Here is a 12,963-nt window from a genome sequence, read left to right as displayed (position 1 = left end):
TCGTTTCTATCCCTCACCTCATCCACAGTTAACATGTCTCTTTCTCTAACTGATGTTAATTAAAAACTTGGGAAACATTCTGACATCATCAAAGCAGCTGATTAGGCAGATGAATAATTCAGTTTCACGAAAACTTTAATCAGGAAATAAGCCTGTTTGCAGGGGGTTCCATGTTTCTTCAGCTTAAAAACTACTTTCCCTTTGTGTTCCTTCCATTTATTGTTCCTTCCCCCACAGCTTCCAGTCAGTCACTCCTGTTCCTTCTCCCATCTATGAGCCTGTGGGACTGCAGGGTGAGCCAAATGGCAGAATTACCGTGATTTAAATAAAAAGGTTGAAGAGCAGTTTTAAATTTTTACTTTTAAATCTGGATTCTTGCAGGGGCCCAGTCTGCAGAGTGCAACATCCCAAGGCACGTACACCTGCCTGGTAACCACCAAAGAACAGATTCAAGAACAGTAATAAGACTACTGTAAAGTTGTATCATATCAATGGTAGTCTCATTACAAATATTCTGTTCACTTCACTCACCTTTCTTAAAGAAACTGTATTGGAAATAGATACATGTTCAAGGATGAACAATGAAAATTATCACAGGCATGGAAGGACGTCTGCTATTTAGTTTACAGGGGAGTTATTTCAGACTATAAACTAATTAAAGTCTGCTCTTTCCCAATCCTCAACGTTATGTTACTGGGGAATTTATCTTTTATGAAAAGCTAATACCTGCCTCTCCAGCATCTGAACCCACCTACACTGTGTAAGTCACCTGATTGCTTTGACTTAGTACAGCAATTGCTGTGTGCCTGAATGTTAGCAATTTGGGGACTGATTTTTACCTTGAGCTTGAAATAGAAGAGACATGAGGGCGTATCTCTTAACATAATGCACATGTATGTACCCGCTTCTCTCCCCGGTAGAGTATTCAGTTGTTAGTGCATTGTAAAGGAAATGTTTATATTTTTTTAGCTATAGAATACTGCACATTACATTAAAAAAAATCTGACACCATTCCTACCTTTACTCTGTACTTCATTTAGCCAAGAATATGCGCATATGTACAGATGCGTTTTATCACACAAAGGCACTAATAAATACAAACAGAATGTTTGTCAAACTTCAGATTAACATAAAAACAACATTGTGCAGATACCTGATTCTGCCAACCCACTGGCACATCCTCCACGTTTTCAAGTGTCCTGCCTAAAGAGGCATATCTAAAGAGTACATTAGTGGGAAGAAATACGTGAAAACACACTACAGATTACACAAGCAGAAATAGAAGGGACAACAGATATCACAGATAAAACCTTGCTGACACCCCAGGGAATCGTCCACTTAAATTATATTTAAAAATTAATCATCAAGTACTGACAAACTAAGGGTAGAATTGCCTTCTTAGAAAGGAGGCAATATCTCTCACATGTTGTGGTTGGTCTCTGCTGGATTTAGGAAAATTACAACTTCCCTGAATGAATTCCCAATTTAAAAGCAACAATTACACAGCGGGTTTAGGAATATACATCTCTGTTAATGTATTTTGTATAAGCAATCAATATCAGTTGCCTACACATGAAAACAATGTTCAAAGTACTTTCCAAAACCTCTGCAAGCAGCAGCAACCTAAAGAGAAAGCAGCTGTGGTGTATGCAAAAGATGAGCAGTGCTGCCAAGTTCTCTTACCTGGGCTTTTACAAAGGCCTGAATGCTAGTGACTTTTAGGTTTAAATCCATACTTTTGCAAAAAGGCGTGGTTTTAATTACAGACTAACAACACCTGTCCTTTGACACTAACCCCTTCTTAGGAAAGGACCTTATTCAGTCATTAGGTTGGCTGTTGTAATCACAAAATGGCACCAGCTCCCAGGTGAGCAGCATACAGACCCTGGATCTCCTCACTGGTTCAGAAAGAGTAGAGAACTTAAAAGAGTTTTTGCACTTCAGCTGCAACAGCTCCTCTTACAACCAGTCTTCTCTTTAAATAAGGTGATAGAGGAGTGACTGTATTAATTTCAATAAATTACTTAAGTGACAGTCATAATGAAGACCATGAGTCTGGTGAAAGAGAACACAACTTCTCCATGGTATGGCAGCAGAGGATGACAGAAATGGAACCTAAAGCCTGTTTTCACACAATACAAAAGGTTTTAACTTGGGAGGTAGATGCTGAAAGTTAACACAGAGGAAGAGATTTAGCCTTTCTCTGCTCCACTAGAAGCACACTTACTTTCTCTGTGTTCTGCTGTCATTACCTACATTTCTGAAAGGTGAAACAGAAGCAAGAGGAAAGAAATCAAATTCAGTAGTTATTAATTAGTTACATTTGTAGGCATTATTCTAGAAAACGTGCTTGCAGGGAATGGAGAGGGACCGTATAGTTCCAGATGAGTTCATGCCTTTGGTTTACAGGACAGCAGCAAATACAACAGGTCAATTTATTAATTCTGAAATGTCTGTAATGCTGCTCAGCACTCACATGAAAACTACTTTGTGGAAAAGGTCCCAGCGGCAGCTTCAGTTGAAAAGGCAGAGAGAGAGAGGGGAGTAGCCCACCAAGGAATAAAATCTTGTCATTTCCGCTGAGAAGGTTAGCTCATGGTGGGTCAAGGCTTGCCTTCCACCCAAACTCCACACTGGTATTTACAGGAGCAAGGTGAGATGTAATGATGGAAGCATCTGTGAAAAATTCCATAAGCCTGAAATAGCTAATTTGACTGAGGTTTGTGTGATAAAAATGTTGATCATTATCATTCAGAAAATTCTCTCACTCTAGGTGCTTGCCAGGTGCCATCAGATCTAAAATTCATAAGACCTTATTACAGATTTTATGCTATTGTGCCAGTAAGCAGTTAAGGGAAAACAACAGTGTAAAATGAGATCTATTTAAAAAACCTGTAGTGTAAGTAAGAGCAAGGAAAAAGGTATGAAATCATACAACTCCACAAAAAATGTCATATTGGTGGTGTCATTGTTTTATGCATTGGTTGGCATCAGTGCAGGAACATCTATGAAGAACAAAAAGGAATATATTTTGCCACCTTTGTCTGAAATATACGGGTCCCCACCAGGACTGCTTTGCTTTATAGGTCTTGGTGTACCAAGACCACATCTCAGTCCTGTGAAACACAGTTCTGTCAAAGCATGTTATGATTAGCTGAGTAAGGAATTGGGAGTATTTCATACACATTGCAGCTGGAGTCAATTCTTCATTAGAACAAAGCTCATAATTTTAGCATGTACACCTACTGCCAGAATTCAGCCTCAAAATATAATGAATATCATGTCTGAATGCTAATCAGCAAGAGTCTGAGCCCCTGATGATTTGAAAGGGAGTAGTAAGTGAAAGAAACTGAAACAATAAATGTTATACTAATAAAATTTCACCTGGTTTTTGCTTTTTGGGGTTTGGGGGGTTTTTTTAGCTCTGAAAGCATTTTAAAAATAAAGTAACAACCACAGCTTTATAGCCTGATCTCGCAGCTGAGAAAGTTATAGGTAGCTGACAATGAAAACAATGCAATCTTCTTTATCACCATCCCACAAAATAGACAATTTTATGTATTCTACAGAGGAATTCAAACCTGAAGTCCAGAGCTTTAAATCGCTTTAAAATATTAAATTTTATAATGGAGTCTGGAGTAGAATTTACAAATGCAGATGCCAGTGGCCTTGAGAGCAGTTTATTCACGTCCCACATTTTGTAGGTTCTGTGCTCTGTTTTGATGAAGTGCAACCAGACATCTGCACGACTTTTAATTTTGTTTTGCTATTGCTGTGGGAGCTTCGCTGGTTGTTAGAGCAGGAACTCTGTTAGAAAGTCTGGGGTCAGCTACTGACTCGGGAACAGTTTTGGTATGCAGCCTTGGAGGAGATACTGTAATTACAGATGATGCGGCAATCTGGAGACAGTATTTTATTTTCCATCTTGCCAAAGTAATGCAAGAATTAATTAAAGCTTGAAAAACACTAGGAGATCCTGAGGCTGAATATCCTATGGAAGCACTAATGATTTATCTTTTCTCTTTTTGACCATATGCATACAGGCAGTTAGATGTTTTTCCAGAAAAAGACTAATCTTGTCAGAACAACAAACTCCAGCTCTTCCTTATCTCCCCATGTCATGGCTTTCAGTATAAAGCAAAACTAGCTGTAATTAGTATAGACGTCCTGCAATCATTTTCTTGATTCTTCTCCATATGTTTGATAGCGTATGTAAATTTATCCCCTACATTTTTTAAAGATCATTTGCTCAATACTCTTCCAATTTCTACTGTCAGATTTTATTTCCTAATTTAGAATTAACTGGTTAGTGAATTTAGACACACATTTGATCTCCCATAGTAAAGTGTTTCCAGTGTGCCAGAAGGTATGGCAACAGTAACTGTCTGGAGGCTAATCTATTCAAATGTCATTAGGGCGAAATAAAATAAAATGCACTTCTTGCTTCACATTGGCTGCAAGTCGTGAAAAAAAAAGGAAGGAATGACAGAGTGATGGCAGAGGTGTGTGTCAGTTTTGTGAGCAAAGTTGAAAATTCTGTATCCGGCAAGTGACTCCAGTTTAGTGTATCTACTGTTACTCTACTGCGATCTCTAGATCTATAGGTGGCTACCAGGATGAACTGGGAAAATGGAAAAATGGCTCTAGAAACTACAGTTACTATTTATGATACTGATTTGCCGCTGGACTACACTAAACTGTAAACTAAAGCATTTGTCTTACATCTTATCTTCAGCAATACCACCACTTCAAAAAGACAGCTCATCATCTGATAAAACCTGCATTTAAACCCACACCCTTGCAGATGGCCAATGTCTTTCTACATGTGCTCTTTTTGAAGCCCACTGAGGTCAATGGGAAGAAGCTATCTCAGTATGCATCCAAGAAAACTGGATCACAGTCATTCCTTACAGTACTGATTCAGAGAGAATATCGTTTCAAGGCAAAGTCTGCTTTGCATGCTAATGCAATCTCTGGAAGACAGTATGGCTTTATAATTTCAGTACATCTCTGGAACCCCAGGAACGCTAAGTCTTAAAAGAGAAAACCAAGAAAGAAACAAAAAGGGCATGACAGTTTCATTTATCAAAACTGGGATCTGTGGACTAAAAATATGTTACCTTGGAAACAACGTATGAGAATAGCGAAGTCTGAAGTGCACAGGCCCCTGACTGTTAGACAAAAGAAGTCAAAACTGTGGTCCAAAAGACCATAAATGGATCAGTTCACATGCTGAAGGCAAGCCACAAACAGCCACGCCCCTTCTAGATGTAATTCTCTCAATGAATGAGCAGAAACCACCCTCAATTTCTCTTCTCTGGCTGCCTGCTACAGTGCTATCCTCCTCCTCAGCTTTAGGATGTATTACTGCCATGGTTTAAACCCAGCTGGTAACTCAGCACCGCACAGCCGCCCGCTCACCATCTCCCTTTCCCCACCCTGCACTGGGCAGGACGGAGTGGAGAATTGAAAGAATGTAAACCCCATGGGTTGAGATAAGAACAGTCCAATAACTAAAGTACAACATAAAACTACTACTACTACCACTAGTAATACTAATGATAAGGGAAATAGCAAGAGGAGAGAATATAAAACTGAAAAGGGAAAGGAAAAAAAAACCCAATAAACTCAAGTGATGCACAATACAATTGCTCACCACTCGCTGACCAATACCCAGCCCGACCCGAGCAGCGATTGGTCCCTTCATGGTAACTCCCCCCACCTTATATACAGGGCATGATGTGCCATGGTGTGGAATATCCCTTTGGCTAGATCAGATCGGCTGTCCTGGCTATGCTCACTCCCAACTACTTTTGCCCTTCCTCACTCACTGGCAGAGCATGAGAAACTAAGTCCTTGCTTTACAATAAGCACTACTTAACAACAACTAAAACATCAGTGTGTTACCAACATTATTCTCAGACCAAAGCCAAAACACAGCACTGTATCAGCTACCAGGAAGAAAATTAACTCTATCCCAGCTGAAACCAGGATAGACATCAATGCTGAGGCTGCCTGTTAAAAAACACAACGGATTCCCTCTGTTATCTTTGAAGCAGGGCAAGAATGATTAGTATGAACGAGGGTATACAATTTAACAAAAAAGACACGAGAGAAGTAAAGTATCTCATGTTTTCATTTAACAGAAGACTAAAATCACAGGTAAATTTGTATCATGTTGTTGAAGTCATGGATTCTGAAGTTTTACAAAAATAATCCCGATTTATCTCAACTGTATTCTCCTCAAGAGAAAAATATTATCTCTATTTTAAAGCTAAACAGGTCTAGAGAAAATCAAGGCAGCTTGAGACTCATTCAGGGCCACAGAGGAAGTCTATGTCAGAAGGAACTTATGTCTAGATGGTGCCAAAACCCTACGAAGGTACTGTTAGGTTAAAACTTCCCTCTTCCAGGGAATGGCAAGATATGCTATCCACTGTGAAAGGCATCCCAGCTCACAGACTTTCATTTAATGCTAGTTTAAAGCATTAGCTGCAGTCGTATGATAGCTCTTATTATAAAAACACTGCTGTGCAGAAGGAATCCCAGATATGACATTTGATCAAAGCTGAATGTCACAATGAAGTTCTGTTCTTTTTTGCACAGTGGAAAGGCATTTGAAACAAGATTTTTTGATGGCCACCTAGAGGTTTAACCAAATGATTTCTTTTGAGTCTTCTGTCATGATTTTCACCCTCAGCATCTCAAATTACTTGGGGCAGAGGTAATATCTAAACTAGATCAGTAGAATGCCAGAGGATAAACGGAAAGAAAAGATTACTGGAGATGCTTAGGTGCTCCAGTCTGCAGAAGAGTCTGCTAATAAAACACCACAGTTCTGCAGCTCTATTTACAGATCTTCACAAAACAGGAGCAGTGACAATGACCGATGTTATCTTTTAAAGGAAACCATGCATTATAGCAAGGGAATAAATGCACAGAGCATTTAAATATTTGGCATATCTGCTGTAATTAAGCCCACCCCCTAAACAACCACCAGCAACAGAATTAAAACATTTATTATCGCATAAGGGTACTTCCTGCTCAGCATAGCCTAAAGCTATCAGAACGTTTTTTTACCAAAGCTACTTCTAGCAATTAGAACAGGAGAATTAGGACTTCTCCCTCAAAAACATTCCATTAAACTAAACCCGAGCTATCAACACACCACCTTCAGATAACGCTGGTACATGCGCACCATGACCATTCAAGAACAACAAACTTGTCAACTTCTATCCACTTCTCAGAATTACAAGATTCAGTAGAGAGAAAAGTGGCTTAAATGGATGATTCTGCATGTTTTGATTAGCACACAAAACTGTATATTCACATTCTCACCATATCTATATATTATTATATTAATCTAAAAATAATTACTATATTCATCTAAAAATAATGTAAGTACTTAGAATATGTTGTTTTCAAACAGGATCAGAGAGCCACTGCTCTTCCTACCCTGGAGTTTGTGGTGGTCAATGTTATTCAGCTTCGGTGGGACAAGAATGCCAGTCAAGACCTTGAGTCCAAAATCCAGACATATAAATTATGCACTGGACCTTGTCATCACTAGTGAGAATGTGTACCACGTTGTATGTAGGACACAAAGATGAGTTTGTGAATACTGGTCTTACCACCTGCCCCAGCCTGACATGGAGTGTTCTCAGCATCACACAGAAGAAATTAAGTGTTGTAGAAAATAGTGATGGAGAAGTGATCCAAGTGCCTTACAGATAACATTCATCTTAGCCTTCTCCAGGACTCACCAGTCCTCTTCTCCAATGTTAACGTAGCAATGGAAAACATACAAAAAAGGCCTTTGAGTCAGGCTATGCACTGGCACAAAATCTAAACAAGCATTTAGAATAACTAGAGGATATAGATGAAATCAGATCCTCATTACAGAGCAACATAAGATATATTTTTATACAGCAACATTGATTCTATGATTCTGCGATTTATATCTTTAATGGCAGCTGATTCATCTTTCTCCAGACACGTAGACGTGAAGAGAGAATGGTTAATCTCTTTTCCGCAGTTTGAAAGAGCAGCCCAAAAGTAATTCCGCATCCCATGACCTGAAAGGGATGAAGTTTTGCAGGCTTTCCAAAGAAAACCATTTTAGCTTCAGGCTGTTGAGTGAGGTTTGGAAACGGAAGAGCCCCAGTCTGAGGGCAGTAAGTGAAAGGACATGCTCTAGTTCTTTTGAGGCAGCATGGGGCATGCCAGGTTTTTTTTGTTTTGTTTTACCTTTTAAAAGCTGCTGTAAGAGGCAAATACTGTAAAAAAAAAAAAATGTTCTATAAAAGAAAGACTTCTTTTCCCACGTTAAAGTGCAAATTAAACTTTGCTCTGCAGGGGCACTTTTTAGAAAGGTGTAAGGAATGCCCAACCAAGTAGGCAATGGACTGAACATTACCAAGGGCTTTAAATACGTTTCACAAGTCCCATATGGTGAGAAAAGCTCTCCTGACAACACATGTAAGAGCCAGATGCTGAAAGAAACAAGTACAGATAGGATGTCTGATCCTGCAGTTCTCACATGGGGAAAAGTTCCTTTGAAGTCCACAGGAATGTGAGCAAGGATTGCTGCTTCTATCACTTTTCTGTCATCCTCTATCATGCATCTAATTTAAAAGCACAATTTCCATCTGAGAGGCTAATTCTCATCTTTCTTCCCCTCCTTATGCCATTTTCTTCTTTAGCAGCTATTTTTAGCCTAATTCAGCTGTCTGTGTGATGTAACCAGATCGTTCAGCACCTGTTATTCAATTATTAAAGTGAAATTTATGCTGAGAAATGTGTTATACTTTAAAGACAGCATTTATACTTCAAAAGCTAAGTGACCTAGATTGATACTCATCTGGGGAACTGCTCCTGAGATCCTGCCAGCCCACACCCCAAAAGATATCATAGCAAACTGAATGCAGTTATCAATCAATGACTAGAGCTGTCATCCTGGGTGCAGATGAGTTGAGCTCTGTTGGTGGGTCTGCCTAAAGGGCTATCAACATGTTGCAGATACCAGCACAGGACTTGAAACAGGAGACCAGATTTTTGTGCAAAGACTAGTCCAGTGGGCAGTTCTGAGGATCCCTATCTGCTCAGCTCCTCTGATAAGACAGAAAAAGGGACACCAAGTTTACGGATCTTGATGTATTCAGAAATATAGTTGGTATTGAGATTCCCAGACTCATCACGATTTGTGGGAACATGGACTTTCTCTTCTGTCACCACTTTCAGCATATCTGCCCAGAAGTGGATTTTCTGGTCTTAGAAACTGTAACATTAAGCCCTGAAGACTGTAGTGCAGAGTCCAGGGGGAGGTGATAGCAAAGCAGGAATTGTTAATATTATACTAGAAATTTAGGCACCCAATTTCTTTTGTGGATCTACCCTGTCATAAACTAGAGGTCTTCAGGAAACATATTTGTTCTACTGTAACTGGCTTCTGGAATGAAGGCCAAGGTCCTCAAGCTTGATTATCTCCACATATCAGGGTAGAGTGCATTGGGTATTTTTAATCCAACTGCTGATGTTGTACTGACTACATTTAATCAAAGAACAAATAAAAGCATGCTCCTTCCTGAATAAAAAAAAAAGACTATATTTATGCCTATTTAAAAAGCCATTCATTTTCTACTGTCAATATTAAAAGCAAGACTGTAAATAGAATGCATACTCCTTAAGATTAAAATTTGAAAGGAAACCCCAGAACTACCAGATCAGGATTCATACATCTCCTTCTACTACAAAACTGGGGTTCAGAGTTGTGGAGGGGTGTTTTGCTTTTTTAGTTATTTTTATTATTATCATAGTTGTTACTATCACTATTTATTTATTTTTAGGTCTTAATCTGGCAAAAAAACCCCTTCCCTGTACTAGTTTGAACAGCGTCTGCCCTGAGAAGACTATAAACATGACAATCAAAATCCCACTTCTCTTGTTTGTAGTTCTCCCCATGTGCTAAGCAGAAAGGTGTCAAATCAACTTTTAAATGGAAAGGAGAAAATGTACATGTATTGAGCGTATCTGTAATTTTTTTTCTCCCACCTAGGATTTGTTTCCCATAAAAGTGTCCAGATACATGGGTGAAACAAAAAAGGCAGCAATTGTATTCTGAGTTTCTAGCACTTGAAGAAATGGGGGCTTTTGATAGATACTTACTTAATACTTCTTGTAATATATCTGTAATTGTGAGAAGGGACATTAAGTGCTGAGATACTATTCTGCTAGCTTTACTTAAGGACAGATTGGAAATGCCTCCCCAAATGACTAGGTTGTGTGTTGTACCAAAACACACAAAAAAGAATACGAGGTAAATTTAGCAATTTTGCTAAAATGCTGATCAAACTGATCTTGACAGTTTATTCCCATACTGTAGAAAATAAATATGAACCAGAATCAGGCAGGTCAGTTTGACATGCAGATTCTTACAGCATATAAAGTATAGGATGTCCTTACTCTTTGACGAACTGTTGAAATTGACTTTCTAGGGTTCAGATTGTGCTGGAAAACAAGTTTGTTAATACTGGATCCAATTTAAGTGACATTTCAGTATAAAATACAAACAGCATGATACCTCAATAAATCAGCAACCTCATCTTCAAAACCAATATGGTTTTTTTTAGTAAAAGTTGTGATTTTTTGAAGGTATCACTGACCAAAAATTATACCGATGTCCATTTCCTAACATTCAGTCATCTTGTTGAAGGTTTTATGTTCGACTTTTAAGGTAGCCATTTTAAAGACTTCGAGAAAATAACTAAAATATTTTGAACACATTAAATGTTGTGCTGATTATTTAAAACTGAAAATTATTTTACTTCTCAAAATCTGACAGGTTTAAGGTGCTGAAAGCTTTTCCTATTTAAGCCTATTATTCTCTATGCTGTAATTTCAGTAGCTTCTTAGAATAGTACCTTCAGCTAACCCTATACTGGGCTAAAAATTATGTGAGACCCTTGTTGAGTGCTTCCTGCAAGATAAATGAGTCAGGTACGTACAACATCTGCTATAAGTAGATGACCTAGACTTGTTTCTCTTTTCAGTAATAATAAAGTGTCTTGTCTTTCAACACACTTTTAGTTTGGCTAGCGGGATACTCTGTGTATGCTATGTATCGTTTAACAAAAGCAAAGAAACAAAAGGTACAACCAAACAGAAGCTTGCTACCTTCAGGTCTCCCATGCAACTTTCTAGTAAAATCAGTGAAAGTGCAACCTTACAGGAAACACAGCATGCACTTTGCCAACTTTCTTCCAGAAAACATATGGCATTTGCAACATACTGTCACAGTGAGTGAAAGATTAAACTTCCCAGTAGTTCTTGTTAAAAGAAATTATCATCTGTCACAGCCAAATGTTATAATGATACTGGCTCAGAAAAAGAGATTCTATTTTAGAAGCAATGGCTCTGTTTTGGTTCATTAGGTAGAATTGGTGTCCATTGGATCACGGAAGACCTGGACTACATCTATGTCACATGAACAGCAGAGCTAAATCTGCTAACTGATCAGTACTATTCTAAATTCATCTCTTCAGTAGGTGGAAGAAAAATTGTGCTGGTTCTGCTTACATTTCAAACTTTGGAGGTGATTTGGTGGGAAAGGAGCAAAATAGCATTTATTCAGTGTAGACAGCCATGAAATAAGAACCCCAAAACAAACTGGAGAGTTGTTATTTGAGAAGTGTAGATGTCCCTTAAATTAAAAAACCTAAAAACCAGTTCTTTTCAGAGCTAACAAGTCACCTTAACTGGATCCCATTTCAGGGAACTTGCTATTTCTTTCTCTTACCCTCAACCTTGGGATATTATCACACTATCCCAAGGCCAGAATACTGTACAGTTACCAGCAGGCTTAAAGCTTATGTGAATTCAATGAAAATTCTGGGCTTTAAAAGGTTAGAAATCAACTGGTCAAGGTTTTTGAAGGTTAAAAAAAAAAAAAGGTTTTCACTATGTAGTGTGACAAACCCTCACATTTTCACTATGTAGTTTTTTAAAAATGAAAATTTAAACAGAGATTTTGACTAACTTCAGGCCAAAGAGAGGTTTGTAGCAGAGCCCCATTTTGAATGCAACATTATGCCTTATGACCGGCATTTGTACTGAAATCCAGGGAGCAGCTACAGGGAGTTAAATGAATCTGTTCTTACCAAGTTCTTGAAATCCATGGAAATGCAGGAGCAGAAATGAGGCTTCAGCCTTTGTCAGCATAATATGTCGCACTCCTTTCGCCATGCCTGAAGTAAATAACTATATGTAAAAATAAAACACTAGCAAGAAGGTCACACAAATTCAGCCATCAGATTCATCTTCACTAACTATATTAGTGACAGGGTTTGCACCTTGAATCTTGTTTTATAAACATGTGGTTTATTTCAAGTAATAGAATATAAATATGATTTGGACATAATTAACCTGAAGCCTGATGGGAAATAACAACGCACTGTCAACATTTTCTGTAACATGTTTTTAAGGCAGCTGAATTTCATTCCTCTAGCTTGCACCAAATGACTCAGAACTTGAAAAATAACCTTTTTTCTTTCATAAAATATTATCTGTGAGCTCTGTCAATTTTAGTGCTCCCATCTTGGTCTCCAGCAGCTGAAAGCACATAGAAAGTTATGCTTTTATTATCACTGCTTTTTAAACTCAGGAAGAATCCCTAAGTATTTTTTCCACTATCAATGGGAACATATCTTCATCTTTTACAGCAAGATTATCATTGGATTTTAATTTCTTCTACTTTTAAAAAGTGTAAGATTTGATTCAGACATTTATTTTCAAGCAGCCAACTATACATGCCATTTTTACATTCTAAATTCTTTCTTCCGCTCTAGGTCTATTTTTACACACTGTAAACTGTCTTCCTATAGCACTGAATTTTGCTAGATGAACTTTGGGGAAACCATATACTCAGGTATACTTGTCATCTTAGATACCAGACATTGATATGTTACT

At 38.2% G+C, this 12,963-nt stretch overlaps 1 long non-coding RNA gene across 6 annotated transcripts in view; it reads right to left on the bottom strand.

The window, feature by feature from the left end:
- Positions 1 to 12,963, bottom strand: part of LOC115601598 — a 54,060-nt gene that overhangs the window by 23,568 nt on the left and 17,529 nt on the right. For all 6 annotated transcript variants that reach the window (XR_003989411.1, XR_003989413.1, XR_003989414.1 and 3 more), the window contains exon 4: positions 12,156 to 12,242. This is a non-coding gene — a long non-coding RNA (uncharacterized LOC115601598). The remainder of the gene's footprint in view (positions 1 to 12,155; positions 12,243 to 12,963) is intronic.

This window comes from Strigops habroptila, chromosome 2, assembly GCF_004027225.2.
Source record: "Strigops habroptila isolate Jane chromosome 2, bStrHab1.2.pri, whole genome shotgun sequence".
NCBI lineage: Eukaryota > Metazoa > Chordata > Aves > Psittaciformes > Psittacidae > Strigops > Strigops habroptila.
This window is presented reverse-complemented; position numbering and strand designations above follow the sequence as displayed.